Raw genomic sequence first — 20,767 nt, 5'->3', positions numbered from 1 at the left:
TTTATATCATTACAGGCCTATCTCAAGAAACAAGAAAAATCCCAAATATATAACCTCATGTTACACCTTAAAGAACTAGAAAAAGAAGAACACGTGAAACCCAAGGTCAGCAGAAGAAAGGAAATAACAAAAATCAGAGCAGAACTAAATGAAATAGAGAACAAAAAGACAATAGAAAAAATTAATGTGACAAAGAGCTGGTTCTTTGAAAAGATTAACACAATTGACAAACCCTAGGCTAGTTTCACTAAGATAAAAAGAGAGAAGACACTAATTAACAAAATCAGAAATGAAAAAGGGGAAGTTATCACGGACACCACAGAAATACAAAGGATCATCCAAGAGTACTATGAAGGACTATATGACACCAAATTCAATAACCTAGAAGAAATGGACAAGTTCTTAGAAACATATAGCCTTCCAAGGCTGAACCATGAAGAACTGGAAAATCTAAACAGAACCATCACAAGTAACGAAATTGAATCAGTCATCCAAAACCTTCCCAAAAGCAAAAGTCCTGGACCAGATGGTTTCACTAGTGAATTCTACCAAACCTCCAAAGAGGATCTAATACCAATCCTGATCAAACTATTCCAAAAAATTGAAGAAGAGACAGTACTCCTTAACTCATTTTATGAGGCCAACATTACCCTGATACCAAAACCTGGTAAGGCCAACACTAAAAATGAAAACTACAGACCAATGTCTCTGATGAATACAGATGCAAAAATCCTACACAAAATTCTAGCAAATTGAATACAACTATGCATTAAAAAGATTATTCATCATGACCAAGTGGGGTTTATCCCTGGGGCACAAGGCTGATTCAACATCCTCAAATCCATAATGTGATACATCACATAAACAAAATAAAGGGCAAATATTATATGATTATATCAACTGATGCAGAAATGGAGACATTCCATGCTCATGGATTGGAAAAATCAACATAGTTAAAATGGCCATATCACCCAAAGCAATATACAGATTTAATGTAATCCCCATCAAAATCCCAATGGCATTTTTTAAAGAAATAGAACAAAAAATCATCAGATTTGTTTGGAACCACAAAGGACCCCAAATAGCCAAAGCAATCTTAAGAAAAAGACAATACTGGAGGTATCACACTCCCTGACTTTAGCTTGTACTACAGGGCTACAGTAATCAAAACAGCATGGTACTGGCAGAAAAACAGACATGTAGACCAATGGAATAGAATTGAGAACCCAGAAATAAAACTACATAAATATGGACAGATAATTTTTGACAAGGAAGCTAAAAGATACAATGGAGGAAAGACAGCCTCTTCAATAAATGGTGCTGGGAGAATTGGATAGCCACGTGCAAAAGAATGAAACTGGACTGCTATCTGTCACCGTGTACCAAAATTAATTCAAAATGGATCAAAGACTTAAGCATAAGACCTGACACAATAAACTACATAGAGAAAACATAGCTACTAAACTTATGGACCTCTGGTTCAAAGAACATTTTATGAATTTGACTCCAAAGGCAATGAAAGTAAAAGCTAAAATAAACGAATGGGACTATATGAAACTTAAAAGCTTCTGCACGGCAAAAGAAACCATCGACACAATAAAGAGGCAACCAACTGAATGGGAGAAGATTTTTGCAAACAGTGCCTCTGATAAGGAACTAATATCCAAAATACTCAAGGAACTCATGAAACTCAACAACAAAACAAAGAACACAATTGAAAAAAGGGCAGAGGACCTGAGGAGACATTTCTCCAAAGAGGACATACAAATGGCAAAGAAACATATGAAAAAATGCTCAACATCACTAATCATCAAAGAAATGCAAATAAAAACCACAGTGAGTTATCACCTCATCCCAGTTAGAATGATTGTCATCAACAAGACAAATAATGTCAAGTGCTGGAGAGGCTGTGGAGAAAAAGGAACCCTCATACACTGTAGGTGGGAATGCAGCCTGGTGCAGCCATTATGGAAGGCAGTGTGGAGGTTCTGCAAAAAATTACAAATAGAATTACCATATGACCCAGCAATCCCTCTCCTGGGTATCTAACAAAAAAATCTGAAAACATTCATACATAAAGACACGTGTGCTCCAATGTTCATTGCAGCTTTGTTTACGGTGGCCAAGACACGGAAACAACCAAAATGTCCCTCGATAGATGAATGGATAAAGAAGTTGTGGTATATATACACAATGGAATACTATTTGGCAGTAAGAAAAGATGATATAGGAACATTTGTGACAACATGGATGGATCTTGAGAGTATGATGCTGAGCGAAATAAGTCAGACAGAAAAAGCACAGAACAATGTGATTTCACTGATATGTGGTATATAAACCAAAAATAAAAGAACAACACAAACAAATGAGAAACAAAAACTCATAGACACAGACAATAGTGTAGTGGTTACCAGAGGGTAAGGGGGGTGGAGGGAGGAAGATGAGGGTAAGGGGGATCAAATATGTGTTGATGTAAGGAGAACTGACTCTGGGTGGTGCACACACAATGGGATTTATAGATGATGTAATACAGAATTGTACACCTGAAATCTATGTAATTTCAGTAACAATTGTCACCTCTGTAAATTAAAAAAAAAAGAATCTTAAAAAAAAATTAAAAAGATATTTAAAAAATAAATAGCTGCTCTTTTTAAAAAAAAGAAGTGTTTCTGAACTTGTTAAATTAACTGGTATCACATACCCTAAATAACTGCCTATGGAAAAATATGAAATAACTGTTTCAGAAATTGGACATTAGGCAGCTTCAGGTTGTGATCCTTGAGATAAAGGAAACCAATGAGCAAAACATATGATCACTCGGCTTCTTCTCAGAGGCACATTTTAGACTTCTGTGCAGAGAGAAGAATCTCAAGCAGATGCTGATAATCTCACTGAGGTGAGGCAATAGAGACTGGCGTTCTGGGAGGCTGAAGTAGATGCAGTTTTCAGGGCAGAATTCTAGAGAGAAAAGAGCTTTGCAGATGAATAGCTCTGGACATCTGCATAAAAGTTCTCTTGAGTCTGTTGCTAAATATTAAGCTGCACACATGTAGAGGGAATCTGCACAAATTCAGACAAAGAACAACAGAAGAGCTGTAAGCTGAACAATTTCTGGAGCTCCCTTAAAGCTCTGAAAATTTGAGGTGAAGCAACCAGGATTAAGAAATCACTTTGAACATCCCATGTACTCAATAGACAACTCAGAAAGGTCATGACTTAGTAGTAGAGATAAATTTTTCCTGGAGTAAAGCTATTCTAGAACATGACCTAACTATGCTTCAAGGTACAACTTGAACAGCTTGATCTTCAAGCATTCATTTGACCAAAATTTTTCTTTTTTAAAAAATTTTCACGTTTTGTCCCCCTTCACCCATTTATTCCACACTCTCTCTCTTTGTCTCTGACAACCACCAATCTTTTTTTGTGTGTGTCTATTACCTTATAATAGCTTTTTATTTTGCTTTATTAGATTCCACATATAAGAGAGATCATATAGTATTTGTCTTTCTCTGTATGACTTATTTCTCCTAGCATAATACCCTTATGGTCCTTTCAACAAATTTCATTATTCCTTACAGGAAGACAAAAACATGTAGATATTCAAAGAGGCAAGACTTACAGTAACCAGCAGCAACAAAACCTGCTGCATAAAAAATAGAAAAAAAATGTGAATCAACATGGAAAAATTAATAAATGCTAAAAGACTCAGAAATGGTAGAGATGATAGAAATAGCAGACAAGGATTTCTCAATTGCTACTATAATTATGCTCAAGAATTTAAAGGAAAACATGAACATAATGAGAAGAAAATATGCAATGCAATGAAAAATTCATTGGATGGGATAAAATACAAGGAGATACTACAGAAGCAAGGCCTATGTACTTGAATACATAGTAATAGAAAAAAAAATTTATAATGAACTTAGAAAAAGAAAGTGTTTTTTTTTTGTTGTTGTTCAGAATATAATCAAGTTAGAAATCAATAACAAATGATCTTTGAAAAAAATCATCAAATATTCAGAAATTAAATAACTCTTTTCTGAATAACCCATAAGCAATTCGGAAACAATTTTGTGTGGATTTTAAGACAGTGAATAAATTAATATAGCAAAACTTTGCTTAGAGAAGGAAGATTCAAAGGTGGAACACTGAAGAAGAACCTTTGGTATTGGATTTGAATTTGAGATATCATTATAAACCCATAATTTTTTTTATTAAAGTTTATTGGGGTGACAAAGAGTAGTAAAGTTACATAGGTTTCAAGTGTACACTTCTGTAATACATCAACTATATATCACATTGTGTGTTCACCACCCAGAGTCAGTTCTCCTTCCATCACTATATATTTGACCCCCTTTACCCTCTACCACCTCCCTCCCTTCTTACCCTCTAGTAACCACTAAACTGTTGTCTGTGTCTATAAGTTTTTGTTTCTTCATTTGTTTGTCTTGTTACTTTGTTGCTTTCAGTTTTATATCCCACATATCAGTGAAATCATATGGTTCTTGACTTTTTCTGTCTGATTTATTTCACTTAGCATAATAATCTCAAAATCCATCCATGTTGTTGCAAATGACATTATTTCATTTTTTCTTATGGCAGAATAGTATTCCATTGGGTTTATATACCACACCTTCTTTATCCAGTCATTTTTCAAACCCATAATTTCTTAAAACTATATATTGTATAGCTCTATTCATATTGTCCTGGTATGATGGCATCACAGGCCATCAAATCTTAATCTTGATTACTTAGTCTACAAGAACTTTGATTTCTAAGCAAAAACCCATCTTACCAGGAATCTGTGCTGCTTAGAAAATCAGCTTCTTGCATGTCAAGCTGAATCTTGGACATACTATTTGCAGTTGATGGGAGGATGTTAAGAGAATGTGAGCCAGCCAGAGAATGTGAGCCAGAGGGGGCTCCCAATGTTCAACTTTCTAATTAATTGACCATGGAAAAAGAACAAAAAATGAACAATAATACTGTGATATTAATGGAATGTATATAACACCCAAGTCCACATTGATACAACCAAAGCGAAAAAAGAAGAGAAAAGCCATTTAATAAATGTAAACCCAATGATGGAGTTAGAAAATCACCATTGTGCAACTTCCGATCTAAAACACAATTCATCTAATCAAATATTTGCCGAGAGCATTTGGTGAAAAGTTGTTGGGTAAGAAGATATTCACAGGGCTATAAAATGTTAATCCATGAAAGTATTTTTGTAACTATAATTTCTGATAGATACCACCTTTACCACTTATTACTCCATTTACTATTGCCAATAATGGGACAAACTCTTGTGTCTCCTGATACGATACATTGGGAGGTATGTTACCTATGTGGTCATCTTGCCAGATTATAAACCTGGGAATTATGAAGAAATAATCCAACAAACCCAAGGACATTTTAGAAGACAATTTCTCTGGATTTTATAAAAAATTCAGTGCCATGAACAGCAGAGAAGCTGTTTAGATTAAAGCCCAAAAGTAAAGCAGGATTCTTGACTGTATCTTAGATTGAAACAATAAACAAATAGTTTTGGACAACTATTTGTTTCCCTGATAGCACACAACTGATGAAATTTGAATACAGAGTGTGTGTTAGATAATATTTTGGTATTATTTTTACGTATCTTGCTGGACATTGGCATTGTGGTTATGTACAAGACTGTCCTTATTCTTAGGAAATACACTCTGGAAGTCTGTCAGAGCAAGGTATCATCATATTTGAAGCTTACTTGCAAATTATTCGATCACCCAATCTGTTGGTTCTAGGAACACATAGATAGCATTCATATATTGGGTAATTACTGAATCACGATAGACACCCAACTTGATATTAAGGTAATGTGGCCGTCTTCCCAGAATGCAAAGAAACGTACGGGTGTTTTCTGATGTGTATTAATAAGAAAGTTTGGTTTATATAGATTAGAATTTTTTATATTGCAAAATCTTCTGCTGTGTTGAATAGTTCAATCATAAATATAAATAATTTGAAAAGGATATCTTTATTTTTATTTTTACATTACTTATTACAGCCAGTGAACTGGATATAATGCAGTTCACTATAGATTTAAACCCTTTTTAGTTTTACCTCAATCCAAGGAGTTTTACATTCTTTGCTTTTTCACTCCTCCCCATCCAATGTACCAGAAAATCTTCCTCTCACACCTAGTTTACAAGTTGTTTTCTCCATATCAGTTAACTTCAAATTCATCTTTCCAGTGCACAGGCCAAAACCTTGGAAACACCCCTCCCCATTTTTTTCTATCAAGCATATCAGATCTATTCTCAAAATATGTTCAGAATGTAACCACATACTAACACTTGTATTGGCTTCCATTACCTCTCTGCGCTCGTTTCCTCATGTTCTCAGGTCTACCTTTTTATTTTTAATTATTTTTCTTTTTTTTAAATGTATTGGGGTGACGATGTTAGTAAAATTACATAGATTTCAGGTGTACAATTCTGTATTACATCATCTATAAATCCCATTGTGTGTGCACCACCCAGAGTCAGTTCTCCTTCCATCACCATATATTTGATCCCCCTTACCCTCATCTCCCTCCCCCCACCCCCCTTTACCCTCTGGTAACCACTAAACTATTGTCTGTGTCTATGAGTTTTTGTTTCTTATTTGTTTGTCTTGTTCTTTTGTTGTTTTTAGCTTATATACCACATATCAGTGAAATCACACTGTTCTCTGCTTTTTCTGTCTGACTTATTTCGCTTAGCATCATACTCTCAAGATCCATCCATGTTGTCACAAATGTTCCTATATCATCTTTTCTTACTGCCGAATAGTATTCCATTGTGTATATATACCACAACTTCTTTATCCATTCATCTATCGAGGGACATTTTGGTTGTTTCCATGTCTTGGCCACCGTAAGCAAAGCTGCAACGAACACTGGAACACACGTGTCTTTATGGATAAATGTTTTCAGAGTTTTTGGATAGATACCCAGAGAGGGATTGCTGAGTCATATGGTAATTCTATTCATAATTTTTTGAGGAACCTCCACACTGCCTTCCATAGCAGGTGCACCAGTCTGCATTCCCACCAACAGTGTATGAGGGTTCCGTTTTCTCCACAGCCTCTCCAGCACTTGACATTATTTGTCTTGTTGATGATAGCCATTCTGACTGGGGTGAGGTGATATCTCATTGTGGTTTTTATTTGCATTTCTCTGATGATTAGTGATCTTGAGCATTTTTTCATATGTTTCTTTGCCATTTGTATGTCCTCTTTGGAGAAATGTCTCCTCAGGTCCTCTGCCCTTTTTTCAATTGTGTTCTTTGTTTTGTTGTTGTTGAGTTTCATGAGTTCCTTGAGTATTTTGGATATTAGTTCCTTATCAGAGGCACTGTTTGCAAAAATCTTCTCCCATTCAGTTGGTTGCCTCTTTATTTTGTCGATGGTTTCTTTTGCCGTGCAGAAGCTTTTAAGTTTCATGTAGTCCCATTCGTTTATTTTAGCTTTTACTTTCATTGCCTTTGGAGTCAAATTCATAAAATGCTCTTTGAACCCAAGGTCCATAAGTTTAGTACCTATGTTTTCTTCTATGCAGTTTATTGTGTCAGGTCTTAGGCTTGAGTCTTTGATCCATTTTGAATTAATTTTGTTACATGGTGACAGATAGCAGTCCAGTTTCATTCTTTTGCACATGGCTATCCAATTCTCCCAGCACCATTTATTGAAGAGGCTGTCTTTCCTCCATTGTATGTTTTTAGCTTCCTTGTCAAAAATTATCTGTCCATATTTATGTGGTTTTATTTCTGGGTTCTCAATTCTACTCCATTGGTCTACGTGTCTGTTTTCCTGCCAGTACCATGCTGTTTTGATTATTGTAGCCCTGTGGTACAAGCTAAAGTCAGGGAGTGTGATACCTCCAATATTGTTCTTTTTTCTTAAGATTGCTTTGGCTATTTGGGGTCCTTTGTGGTTCCAAACAAATCTGATGATTTTTTGTTCTATTTCTTTAAAAAATGCCATTGGGATTTTGATGGGGATTGCATTAAATCTGTATATTGCTTTGGGTGATATGGCCATTTTAACTATGTTGATTCTTCCAATCCATGAGCATGGAATGTCTTTCCATTTCTTTGTGTCTTCTTCAATTTCCTTCAAAAATGTCTTATAGTTTTCAGCATATAGGTCCTTCACATCCTTGGTTTAGTTTATTCCTAGGTATTTTATTATTTTTGCTGCAATTGCAAAAGGAATTATTTTTGTGTTTCTTCTTCTGAGATTCCGTTGTTATGATATAGGAATACAATGGACTTTTGTACGTTGATTTTGTAGCCAGCAACTTTACTGTATTCATTGATTGTTTCTAATAGCTTTTTCGTGGAGTCTTTAGGGTTTTCTATATATAGCATCATGTCATCTGCAAAGAGTGACAATTTAAATTCTTCATTCCCAATTTGATGCCTTTTATTTTTTCTCTTGCCTAATTGCTCTGGCCAGGACTACCAGCACTATGTTGAAAAGCAGAGGTGATAGGGGATAGCCCTGTCATGTTCCTGAATGTAGACCGAAGGGCTTCAGTTTTTCATAAATAATTATGACATTAGCTGAGGGCTTGTCTAGATGGCCTTTATTATGTATAGGTATTTTCCTTTTATACCTATTTTTATTAAGTGTTGTAATCATAAATGGATGTTGTATCTTGTCAAAAGCTTTTTCTGCATCAATTGATGTAATCATATGTTTTTGTCCTTTATTTTGTTTACATTATATATCACATTGATGGATTTGCGGATGTTGAACCATCCTTGTGCCCCGGGGATGAACCCCACTTGGTCGTGATGAATAATCTTTTTAATGCATTGTTGTATTCGATTTGCTAGAATTTTGTTTAGGATTTTTGCATCTGTATTCATCAGAGACATTGGTCTGTAGTTTTCGTTTTTTGTGTTGGCCTTACCAGGTATTGGTATCAGGATAATGTTGGCCTCATAAAAGTTAGGGAGTACTGTCTCTTCTTCAATTTTTTCGAAGAATTTCAGCAGGATTGGTATTAAATCCTCTTTGGAGGTTTGGTGGAATTCACTAGTGAAGCCATATGGTCCCAGACATTTTCCTCTGGAAAGGTTTTGGATGACTGATTCAATTTCGTTACTTGTGATCGTTCTGTTTAGATTTTCCAGTTCTTCATGGTTCAGCCTTGGAAGGCTATATGTTTCTAAGAACTTGTCCATTTCTTCTAGGTTATTGAATTTGGTGTCATATAGTCCTTCATAGTATTCTTGGATGATCCTTTGTATTTCTATGGTGTCTGTGATAAGTTCCCCTTTGTCATGTCTGATTTTGTTAATTAGTGTCTTCTCTCTTTTTATCTTAGTGAGACTAGCCAAGGGTTTGTCAATTGTGTTAATCTTTTCAAAGAACCATTTTTTTGTCACATTAATTTTTTCTATTGTCTTTTTGTTCTCTATTTCATTTAGTTCTGCTCTGATTTTTGTTATTTCCTTTCTTCTGCTGACCTTGGGTTTCACGTGTTCTTCTTTTTCTAGTTCTTTAAGGTGTAACATGAGGTTATTTATTTGGGATTTTTCTTGTTTCTTGAGATAGGCCTGTAATGATATAAATTTCCCTCTTAAAACTGCTTTCGCTGCATCCCAAAAATTTTGGTAGGAAGCATTTTGATTGTCATTTGTTTCTATGTATCTTTTGATCTCTCCTCTAATTTCCTCTGGTCTTTCATTATGGCCTCCTTAGCTATCTAGGAACTTGCCCAGCATATTTTTGCTTTGGACCTCATGCTTGCTCTTCCCTCTGCCGGCAACATTCTCCCCCAGGTATCTGCATGGCTTCCTGTTTTACTTTCTTAAATTCTTTCAAGTCTCTGCTCAAAAGTCATTTGTCTTGGCCACTTTATTTAAATGTGCATGCCTCCCAGGATGCCTTACCCCCCACCCTATTTGCTTTATTTTTCTCCATGTAAATAATAATATTTTAATGTATGATGTGATTTTTCATCTATGTTTTAACTGTTTGGCTCCCCTTGTTAAAATGAAAGTTCCATGTAGGCAGGGAATGTTATCAGTTTGTTCACTGCTCTATTTCTGATGCCTTGAACAATCCTAGTTTATTAACAGACAGTATGTAATAGCTATTTAGTGAGTAAATAAATGTTTAATTGAAGATATCAATACATTTATATGTTTTGTCTTTAAAATCATTATGCCTGGACTCCTGTAGACTTCATGCATAGGAAAAATCTTAAAACTGGACTTTCAACTATAGCTCTATAGTAAAAGACAATACTGCTTGGTAGAACGTGCTCAAAGTAAAGTAACGTTTTATTCTTCACTTATTTTCACTTTCTGTTGTTAGAAATTAACATGCAATTTAATAAGAATTTTAATAATAGTCATAAAACCAGAAGACTGAGAGAGAGAAATATTTTTCATGGCCATAATTGACTATAAGAAATTTACTTTGTATGTCTTAGTCATGGGAAGAAATATAAGCAATGCCAAAAATATGCCACAAGAGTTTCATAAAGGATTTTTGCAATCCATTAAAGGAATTATGGTATCATTGATTCAACATATAGTTCCTGAGCACCTACTGGGTACCAGTTGCTGTTCTAGGCACTGCTGGTACAATGGTAAACAGGACAGAACAATCTCTGATTTCTTAGGTTTCACTCGTGTCTGGGGCTTTCATTCCAGTGGGGATGCACTTGTAATGAACATGGCCCACTGTTTCTAAACCAAATTACCTTTGTTTAAATTGGAAAGAATTGTCTCACAAAATCATTATCTCTGTTATGTTTATTTCTCTTTGAAGGAACACTACCAAGCATGATTAAAACAAAGCTATGTGTGTGTGTGCACATGCACAAACTGCCCAGTTAGAGAAATGATACAGGCTAGTGTAACATCAATGGATACAATTATGTAAAACTTATCTTCCATAGACAAGTGATGGTGATTTAAAAATAACTTAAAACTATCTCCTGAGAGCTTCTGGTAGTCTCTCTGTCTCTGAGAAACTTGAAAAGTAACAAGCAATTAATCGCCCTTCATTGAAGGGGTCACCAAGCAAGTGAGCACTGAGGCTCAGGGGCCGTTCCTCCCACTCCTGTTAGAACGGTTCTCTCAGCAAAATCCTGTCACTGAAGCAGCACCAGATATTAGAAATGTAAGTGCAGTGAGGTTTCCGTGACAGCACACAAGAGAGAAAGCACTTTTCACTGAAATTTCAAGGGTTAGAAAATGGATTTTGAAGTCAAAGGCATGGTGTGGGTAAAATTTTCTTTTATTTAACTCTCCTGCTGAATGAGTCAACACATATTGGAGTCATCCAACCATAAGAGACACCTCACCCTTCAGACAGAGGACAAATCAGGCACTTTATGAAATAACATAAGAGCCATCATTGGTGGCATTTGGCAAAAAGAAATATACGTGTGTGTGTGTGTGTGTGTGTGTATAAAGAGAGTGCCATAAAAACATATACACATTTTAAGAAAGGAAAATCTGTATTAAAATTATGCTCACAGTTTGGGCACCTCTTTTATTTGCAGATGTCAAACGTGACTTGTATTCATCTTTTTTTTATCAGTATATATTGAGTATTAGAATTTTAATACAGTTTTTACTTTTCTTAAAATGTGTATACTTTTTTTGGCACTCTCTCTGTATAGGTGCCCACATTTTACCATCTGACCTTATGAAAGCAAGGAAGCTATTTCCCTAATAGGTGGGATATGTCCTCATTGGTATATGTCGTCTCAATTTCGACTTTATATTTCCAACATGAGAAAAAAGGCTTTTAATTCTATGTCCTGAATCTCAGCTAATTTTTTTTTCTTGTGGGGGAAAAATAAAAGGTAAGAAAGACGCATATTATCCATGCTTCAAAAATAAATTATTGCTACTAAATTTGTCGGCTAGTTCCTCATATTCCAAAAGTAATGCAAAAACATAACCTATTGCTTGAGCCTTGAGCTTGCTTTCTTTATGAGATGGTATGTTGTAGAAGAAGAAAATCTTTCTGAGGGTATTATGAAAAAGGTAGATTCTTGCCTTTTGATACTCTTATCATTCTATCATGAGATCCCTTCGTGAGCCTGCACCTTTATAGCTAAATGCTTTACTATAGACAGATGAAGGAGGTCCTTATGTTTGATTGCAGAAAGAGACCCTAAGAAGTTAGATGTGAAATGCCATTTTCACACTTACTGGCAAGTGTGTTGCGTGGCTATGTTGAATTGTTAAGGTGCAACCATGCAAACCATTATACCAGTGACACATATTTCCAGAGGCAACCATTCCAGAAGAGAAAAATTATAAAAGTTTTAATGAGTTGTCCTTTTTATCTTTTAAAAAAGCAGGTTGTTTTTGCCACCAATACAGAATTTAATTATTAGGACTAGCTTGCTATCTAACAGAGGCTGTGATTTTATGTGCTTCCATATATTCATTACTGACCATTTTCTGGAACTTTGGTTCATGTTCTAGTATTTTATATCTGTGAAATATTCTGAAATTGGTTTGGATCTTTTTTTTTTTTCATGAATGATGAGTTGTTTCTATAGTATCATGCAATTCTGCCAAAAAAAATAAATAATAAAAAAAGATAATGCAATTTTATTTCCCTTTTATTTTCAAGAAAATGTCAAGAGAGCCCAATCTTAATGCAATTAAATTGAGAGCCATGTCTCTTCTGGTACTACTCTGCTTTGAAACACACCATGGATTGATGTTGGCATCCTTGTGTCGTGGGTATTTGCATAATCTCCTTTTAAATTTGTTCTATAAGCTTTGACGATAGGCTCAAAGGGTGTTGCAAAAAGCCAAGAACTGATTGCTGTTAAATAATACATTTCTGACATGAACACTAGGTTCCATGCTTCTCTGGTTGGCAAGGATGACTGTTTACTTCAAGGGCTGGAGAAAATACAGAGAGCTCTGGGCCTCCTACCAATGATCTATTCAGTCACAAGCCTCGTTAAACACAGAATGGGGTAGGGGACTGAAGGGCTGGAGCTGCTTCGCCTGAAGACCACATCCAAGAAATCTGGGCCCTAGGTACTGCTCCGAACTCTTTAAGAGTGATGTCAGTGATTCCACTTCCAGTCATTTCAAAATTCTTCCTGAAAGTGTTCATTGTTCACATATATTTGCTTCACTTATGCTATTCTTATGGCTTGGAATTCCCTCCTGTTGATTTATCAAAAGGAATGATACCTTTGCTTTGTTATTTCTTTTCCTAAAATAATGCCGTAAGTCAAAAGTAAATGTATAGGAGGACCCCATGAAGAGTAAAATTCTTGGGCATCTCCATATTGTAAGGACTTGAACTTGAGTCTGTACTGTGTGAAACTGTGAACTCTATTGTTTCTAAATGCCAATTGTCAGTATTTCAGATAATCAAGGTTAAGAATAAAAGGGTCATTCTGGTGACTGAAGATTCTTCAATTATTCTTTGAGCCCTAATTTGTATTTCAAATTCCCCCATTCTCTCATAGCATTATGTACATATCTCTATAATAGCATGTGTCACTCTTACATCCTTGTGGTAGTTTTATTTAGTTATCTGTTACCTCCACTTGGATTCATTCATTTACACAGGTCATACTGAGTAGCTATGATGTGCCATGCACATAATAGAAAGCACAGTATATTGACAGGGACCAGATTTTCCAGTTCAAATCTTCTCTCCAGATATTCTTTCTGTATGACTTTGTGCAAATAACTTAATCTCTTTGTATCTCAGGTATTTTTTTTTCATCTTTAATACGGGATGATAGTAGTACATATTTTTATACTTTAAAATAAAAAAAGTAAGTGGGTTAGCTAGCAAAATTTAGTTTATTTGGGAATGGCAGAGGAGTTGCAATTTGGGGCATGCAAACTGTGGTGAACTATAGGCAAATTCAGAGAACAAAGGAGAGGAACTAATCTCCACTCTTTTATAGAGGAAAGGGAGGAATTGGGAGGAGCTGTTTTGAACGACAGTTCATTGGAAGAGAGTGAGAGCTTAGTTTTGGTGGCTTCTTAGTGGGTGGGTTGTTGTGGCTTCTCATTGGCTAGGTTGTTGCTAGGCAAAGAGAAAACTGTCCTTCTTTCTTCTGAGGTATGTAAACTAAATTGTAATGAGTAGTACCTGAGTGAGAATCCTCCCTTCACTGCTTCATGGATCCCTTTTGAATTAAGTTTCCTTTATTCTTCACATTATCTTTTATGGTTTTTGTGATGAGTAAATGAGAATATAAGAACCTAAAATAGTCTTTGGACAAGTTGAAAGCATTCAATAAAGTTTTTTTTTGTTTGTTTGTTTGTTTTTTCCTACAACAGTGGTTCTCAGTCCACAGGAGAACTTTTAAAAAAAATAACAATGTCCAGGTCCAACCACTAAACATTTGATTTGAATGAGTGGAGTTAGGCTGTGAGCATTGTATATTTTAAAAATTCCTTTTAAAAATGAATGTACTGTGATATATTTATTATATTCTATATGGAATATATAAACATATAATATATAAACATATAATTGGTAATTATAATATAAAACATTATATATTTTACAAGTTAATTGTAATGATAGCTAGGACTGTGAGCTTCTGTTCTAGAAATTGAAAATACAGTGGAAACTTAAAAAAATTGCTGCCCTCATGGAGCTTCCAAGAATATATGCTCCTCGAAAGCAGAGACCACATATTATTCCATTTTATCCCCAGAAACTGAAATATATCTATCACATAAATTAAAAACATTTATCAAATAAATGAATGAATAAATGAATTATTTAGGAGAGAGTCCAGATTTCAACTACATTCTCCCTCATGTAAAGTGTGATTTTGCACTTTCTTCAGCAACTGAAATAGTTGTTAAATAAATTTAGTGATATGTTTTTTAACTATCTTAAACAATGCAATTATTCCTCATTTTTAAATATAAACTTTTTTTTTTTTAAAGCCTCGATATAGCACATCATTGCAGGTATTACCCATCTAGGTATTTTAGAAAAAGAAAACATAAAAGCATTTCATTTATCTAGGAACAAACTTAGTGACAATATTCATGGTAACATGAATATATAGGACACTCGTACAGTAAATGTAAACATAAAATTAAAATAATGAAGAGTATTCTGAAAGAATGATCTGTATTATACTATATCCTTGGTACTTCTGCTTGGTTTAATGTGACTCTGTTCTGGCCACTGTGATGTAAGGCTTCTGGAAAGACGACTTTTCTGACAGATACAGGAGGAATGTATAGGTGCTGTTCCTATTCCTATAATCTGAGCTTGAACACCAATGTGGTACATGGAGCTGCAGCAGCCATCTTGTGACTAACATGAAGACTAAAAGTCAACTGTCAAGGATACAAAGACTGCCAGTCTTGGTGGTATTGTTGAGATGCTCAGGCCAGCAGCAGACTCACCCTACAATTTTATTTATTTATTTATTTATTTATTTATTTATTTATTTATTTATTTATTTATTTATTTATATCAAGGAAAATACCTGCCTCCTTGCTTCACTCTTCATAGGATTTCCTACTACTAACAGCCCAGGGTGTTTATAACTGATAGGTTGGCTCAATGGCCAGGCCATGGTCACCTACATCACATATAGTTGGATGGTTTCAATGTAGAATCAAAGTGATAACTGAGAAGAAGATTCTGTTGAACTTGTTGAAAAAGTTTTAGGAAATAGGCATCCTTTGGAATTGATTAGCCATCTTTTTTAAGCATGAAGTCGTAAAGTTTGTTAAAGTTTGGGAAAAAATCATAATGTGAAAATAATAAATCTCCATGGATTTGATAAATTCCTGAGCTTTAACTATATCAATGAATAGCTTTCAGTCAGTTAGATGAGATTTTTCTGGTACAATATTTGTAAGCTCTCAGTCAATGACTTGGTCAATTTTGTACATATACATATTTTTTCTGAACGTGAAATTGTTACAAAGCCCATAGCATGATGCCTTGCATACATATGCTTAAGTCCAGGGGTTCTATTGTGAAATGGTTAAACAAATTCCCAAGATTTATTTATTTAGATAGGTGTTTAAAGTCCTACATAATTCAAGTGTGCACGCCTTTTCTGGATTGTTCTTTTGCATTTATCCTTATATTATTTGAGGGCAAATTTAATGAAGATGTTTAAACAGTTTTAAGACAAAGATGTAATTTGTAACTTTTTTCCCATGAAGGACTGACTTTGGGACAGTTAAATTATACTTTGGCATTGTTACTTATTTTAAAATATAGATTAGTTTCATTTGGATAGAAGAAGGCATAATTGATGATTTTCTGATTTTGGACCAAACAAGAAGTGGTTATACCAAAGGATCCTATATCTTTGGTAAGAAAATGACTGGTTCAGCAAATAGACACTTCTGAAAGAAGTATGTTGACTTTTTTTTAAAGAATAGTGGAATTTTAGCAAGTCTTTGTGAGTGAAGCCACTGACACTACCCTGAAGCAACAATGTGCTGGAGGTCTTCCCAAGGTTCATCTTTGGTGTTGCCTCGTATAGTCATGTCTTATAGTCATGTCATCTTGTTTTTAAGGTTATGGATATGAATCAAAGCTCATGTGATGTGTGGTGGTGTGGTTGTGAATGTGGAGCAAAGTTCATGAGGACATATATTGTGGACTGAATGTTTCCATCCCCCCACATTCATATGTTGATACTATTATTTCCAGTAGGATGGTATGCATTTGGAAATGGGGTCTTTCGGAGGCAAATTTGGTCATGAGGCTCTTGCCTCCTGATGGGAGTAGTGCTCTTACAGAAGAGCTTGCTTCTTCTCTCTTTATACACCATGGGAGGATATAAGGAGAAGATGGCTATCTGCAAACCAGGAAGAGTGCTCTTAACCAGACAATAAATCTGCCAGTGCCCTGATCTTGGCTTGCTCAGCCAGCAAAACTTTGGAAGATAAATGTTTCTTGTCTAAGCCACTCAGTCTATGGTGTTCTTGTTAGAGCAGACTGAGCTGACTGAAACATACTGTAAGATCTAAATTACCCACAAGTAGAGATATTCATTGATACTCCAAGAGAGTATCATTTAGAAAGGAGAACTTATTAAATGACAAAAGTGTAAGACTGGAGCTGATATCAACTCCTTCAACATCTCTTTGGAAAATGTTGGGCCACTTGGGAATGTCAGCAGCTTTCTCAATATTTCCATCAAGGAGGTTGGAAAGGGCCTCCTTGTCAACCATGGCTCAAATGCTAAGGAAAAAAGAAAGTCATGAATTACACATTCCATGTCCAGAACCTCTATGAGCTTTACCAAGGCTGTTTCATTCTATCCATTTTATTCTGTCTCAGCCCTCCGTGGTTAGTTGGATTATCTCTATTTTATAGAGTAACGAAACAAGAAACACACAAAGTGAGACTCAGAAAGGTTATTTATCTTCTCCAAGCTAAGTGACAGAACCAAGACTCAAAACCAGCATTTTCTAAATGTAAGCCTCATTGCCCTCAATTACCCCCACCACCTTCACACTCCCTGGCTCTAGTTCTAGCTTTATTTTTTCTCATATAATAAGAGTTAATGTTTGTGTCAGTCTACGTGCTTTCCAGCTGTCAGTCCTTCCAGCAATCCCATATGGCTGGCTCTATTATTCTCTTTATTTGACAAATATAGAAAATGAGGTACAGAATGTTGACTTGGTTCATGTCTCACACTTAGAGTGGTGGGACCGTTGTGGTCCATTCTGTGCTCTTAACCACATATATCAGCACCACCATTTGTTACCCTACCTATTTTTACTTATTTATTATCTGTTTAACCACTCTGACTATAATGTAAGTTCCATGAGAAGAGATGTTTGCCTTTTATTTTTTTAATTCATTGCCTTATTCAGGACCTAGAAGAATACCTACCATACTGAGAACTCTTAATCAATATTTATTGAATAAATCATGCTACCTTTTTCGGAACATATAAGATTGATATTAGAGATGGGAATTTTCAGGAGGTAGGCCTAAGGTAACTCAACCTAGGATGTTTGGAGTGAGGTGTTCCCCGATCAAGTATTTCCTGGATGACCAGACAAGAGAATGTCTGGGTGAGAAAGCACTGTTGTCATTCTCTGAGTATCATCCATTCTGATATGAGTATCTAAAGGAATCATAACACGTCCAATAGCAGATTTTGATGGGACGCCCTAGATCCTTTTATATAGTGTGTTTCAGATAAAAAATAATAATAACATACTATTAAGAACACAAGAATTTGTAGCATCACTCCAATCACATGGCATTCTCCCACTGTGTTATCACACTATCCTCCCTCTGTGTGTCTCTGTGGCCAGACTTCCCTCTACCAATAAAGACACCAGTCATTAGATTAGGGCCAACCCTAAATCCAACATAACCACATCTTAACTTGATTATACCTGGAAAGCCCCTATTTCCAAATAAAGTCACATTCTCAGGTTCTGGATAGACATGAATTCTTGGAGACAGTATTCAGCCCCAAACAGTCTGTTTTTGTACTGTTTGTATATCAGTCTTCATGCATAGAGAGTAAGAAAATTTTGCCACCTCCTTGTCCCCCAAGATCAAATTTATACCTCCTTGGGGGTGATATCACCCCAATGGAAAATGCATGCCCTGAGACAGTGGTAAGAAAAGTATGGTGTGCAGGTGAAATCTGGCCAGCCAGTTACTTTTATAAATGGTTTTGTAGCCATGCCCACTAATTTGTGTATTGTTTGTGGCTGCTTCTGTACTATATGTGCAAGATGTACAGTTATCACAGAGACTGTCTGACCCACAAAGCCTGAATTGTGTACTATCTGGCCCTTTACAGAAAAAAAAAAGAAAAAAGAAAAATTGTTAGGCCCAGCTTTAAAGCATCGTGACTGAAAATTAGATGTAAAGAATTATTTCAGTTCGCAGAGTGACAACTTGTCAAATAATATCTTGGCTTCATGATTTCCTAATATTCATAGGATCGAGCATATTGTCATACTAGGCTGTTCATTACGGTGGAACAAAGGAAAGTCAGCAGAGGTCAAGCTAATTCCAGGAGGCTGTTTAGGTAGAAGGGTGTTTTTAGATATTATGAGTTTGGATGGAATTTATCAGATCAAGGATTTCAAATAATATCAGGAGAAGCAAGACAGTTCCACAAAACAGGGAAATTGACTATAGAGACTGGGTATTTGCTTGGATAAGAATTAGTAAGATTTCAGTTCAAAAAGGGAGGCAGAAACCACAAAACAAAGATAAGCTAATTAATAAAATTATCGCTGAAAAATTATATGAAATTATATTTTTCCTGGCATTGTTCCATAAACTCTCAACTGATTAACTCCTCAAACAGAATGAGTTAAAGATAATTATAATAATAACTATATTAAAAGTAATATCAGCAAAAGAATTTAGCAATTAGTGACCTTCTACTCTAACAGAATCGAACCTCAAAAATAACCCCTCAATTCAGGTCATTTATTTCCACATTACAAATGGGTAAACTGATGCATAGAGAAGTATTTGCAGAAAGTCAGAAGTTATCCAGGGAGTGGCAAGGCTAAGACTTGAGCCCAGGTATTTCTGACACTGAAGTGGATTCTGTTCTGCGTTTCTTCAGAGGCACGTACCACGAGTATAGAGAGACAAGAAGAATCCAAAGACCAGGGAGTAATAAAAGTAGGACAAATGGGCAAAAAGAATGACAGTCTGGGAAAGCATTGTGACTTGTTTTTCTAAAACAGGGACCTCTTCTTTCTTCCTGTTGTCCATGTTCTGCTTGGGCTTCCAAACTCTCCCAGGCATGTGTTTGTGTAGACTGACAAATTCCAGTTAAAACGACAGATAAAGATATAAGCTTCCTGATGGTTCTCAGGAGTAGTCACAGTTTTTTTCACTTCTGATTAAGTGACATCTACTGATAAAATTTTGGAGTGATAAGAATTTTAACTGAAATAGAAATACTCAATTCTGCCCCACCATTCCAATCTTATCAGGAAGAAACTCAAAACATTAGTGTTTCATTCAATTTATTTAACATGTATTCACTATCTGCACTGTGCCTGGTATCTGATCCTGCCCTTCCCTGTTAAACAGGCCAGGCGAATATAGTCTCTGCTGGGCTAATCCACACGGGATGGCAGAGTGACAAGTAGGGGGTCCCTTACCTATGGGTGATAAGAATACTTACCTGGTAATGAGTTTAAGAGGTTTAAATCAGATAATACATATAAAGCATTTGAAGGAATACCCAGCCAAATGTAGGTTCTCAAAAACAGGCGTTTTTGTGTGTGTGTGTGTGTGTGTGTGTGTGTGTGTGTGTTATTTATTTATTTATTTTTTTGGTGGAATAAGAGCTAGGAAAGCATCTTGGTCAGAGAAATCAAAGTGAAGGGGAGTACAGTGAAAGCCTAGAGAATACAGGTGAAGTGTTGCTACTAAGTCTTTGTTTATAGTCTGAGCCAAAACCAACTGTATCTGAAAATTCTATGCCCACATATTATATTTTACAGCTCCCATCTGTAAATGTTCTCTGGCTTAGCAACAGCAAATGATTGTATAAAAGAACAGTGTGAGTGCTAAGGAAAGTACAAAGAAAAATAGGAATTTATATTGAATTCTCCTCAGTGGACGCTCTTTCAGGTAGTTTGCTCTAGATGGCATGGATTATAGACTTTCTGTGGCTGTACTAATCCTTGAGTGTGATGCTGTTGTAGCAGACCTTTAATGGCCCCCAAAGATGTTCGAATCCTATTCCTCAGACCTGTAACTATGTTACCTCACATGCCAAAAGGGA

Source organism: Rhinolophus hipposideros, assembly GCF_964194185.1.
Source record: "Rhinolophus hipposideros genome assembly, chromosome: 1".
Taxonomy (NCBI): Eukaryota; Metazoa; Chordata; class Mammalia; order Chiroptera; family Rhinolophidae; genus Rhinolophus; species Rhinolophus hipposideros.
This window is presented reverse-complemented; position numbering follows the sequence as displayed.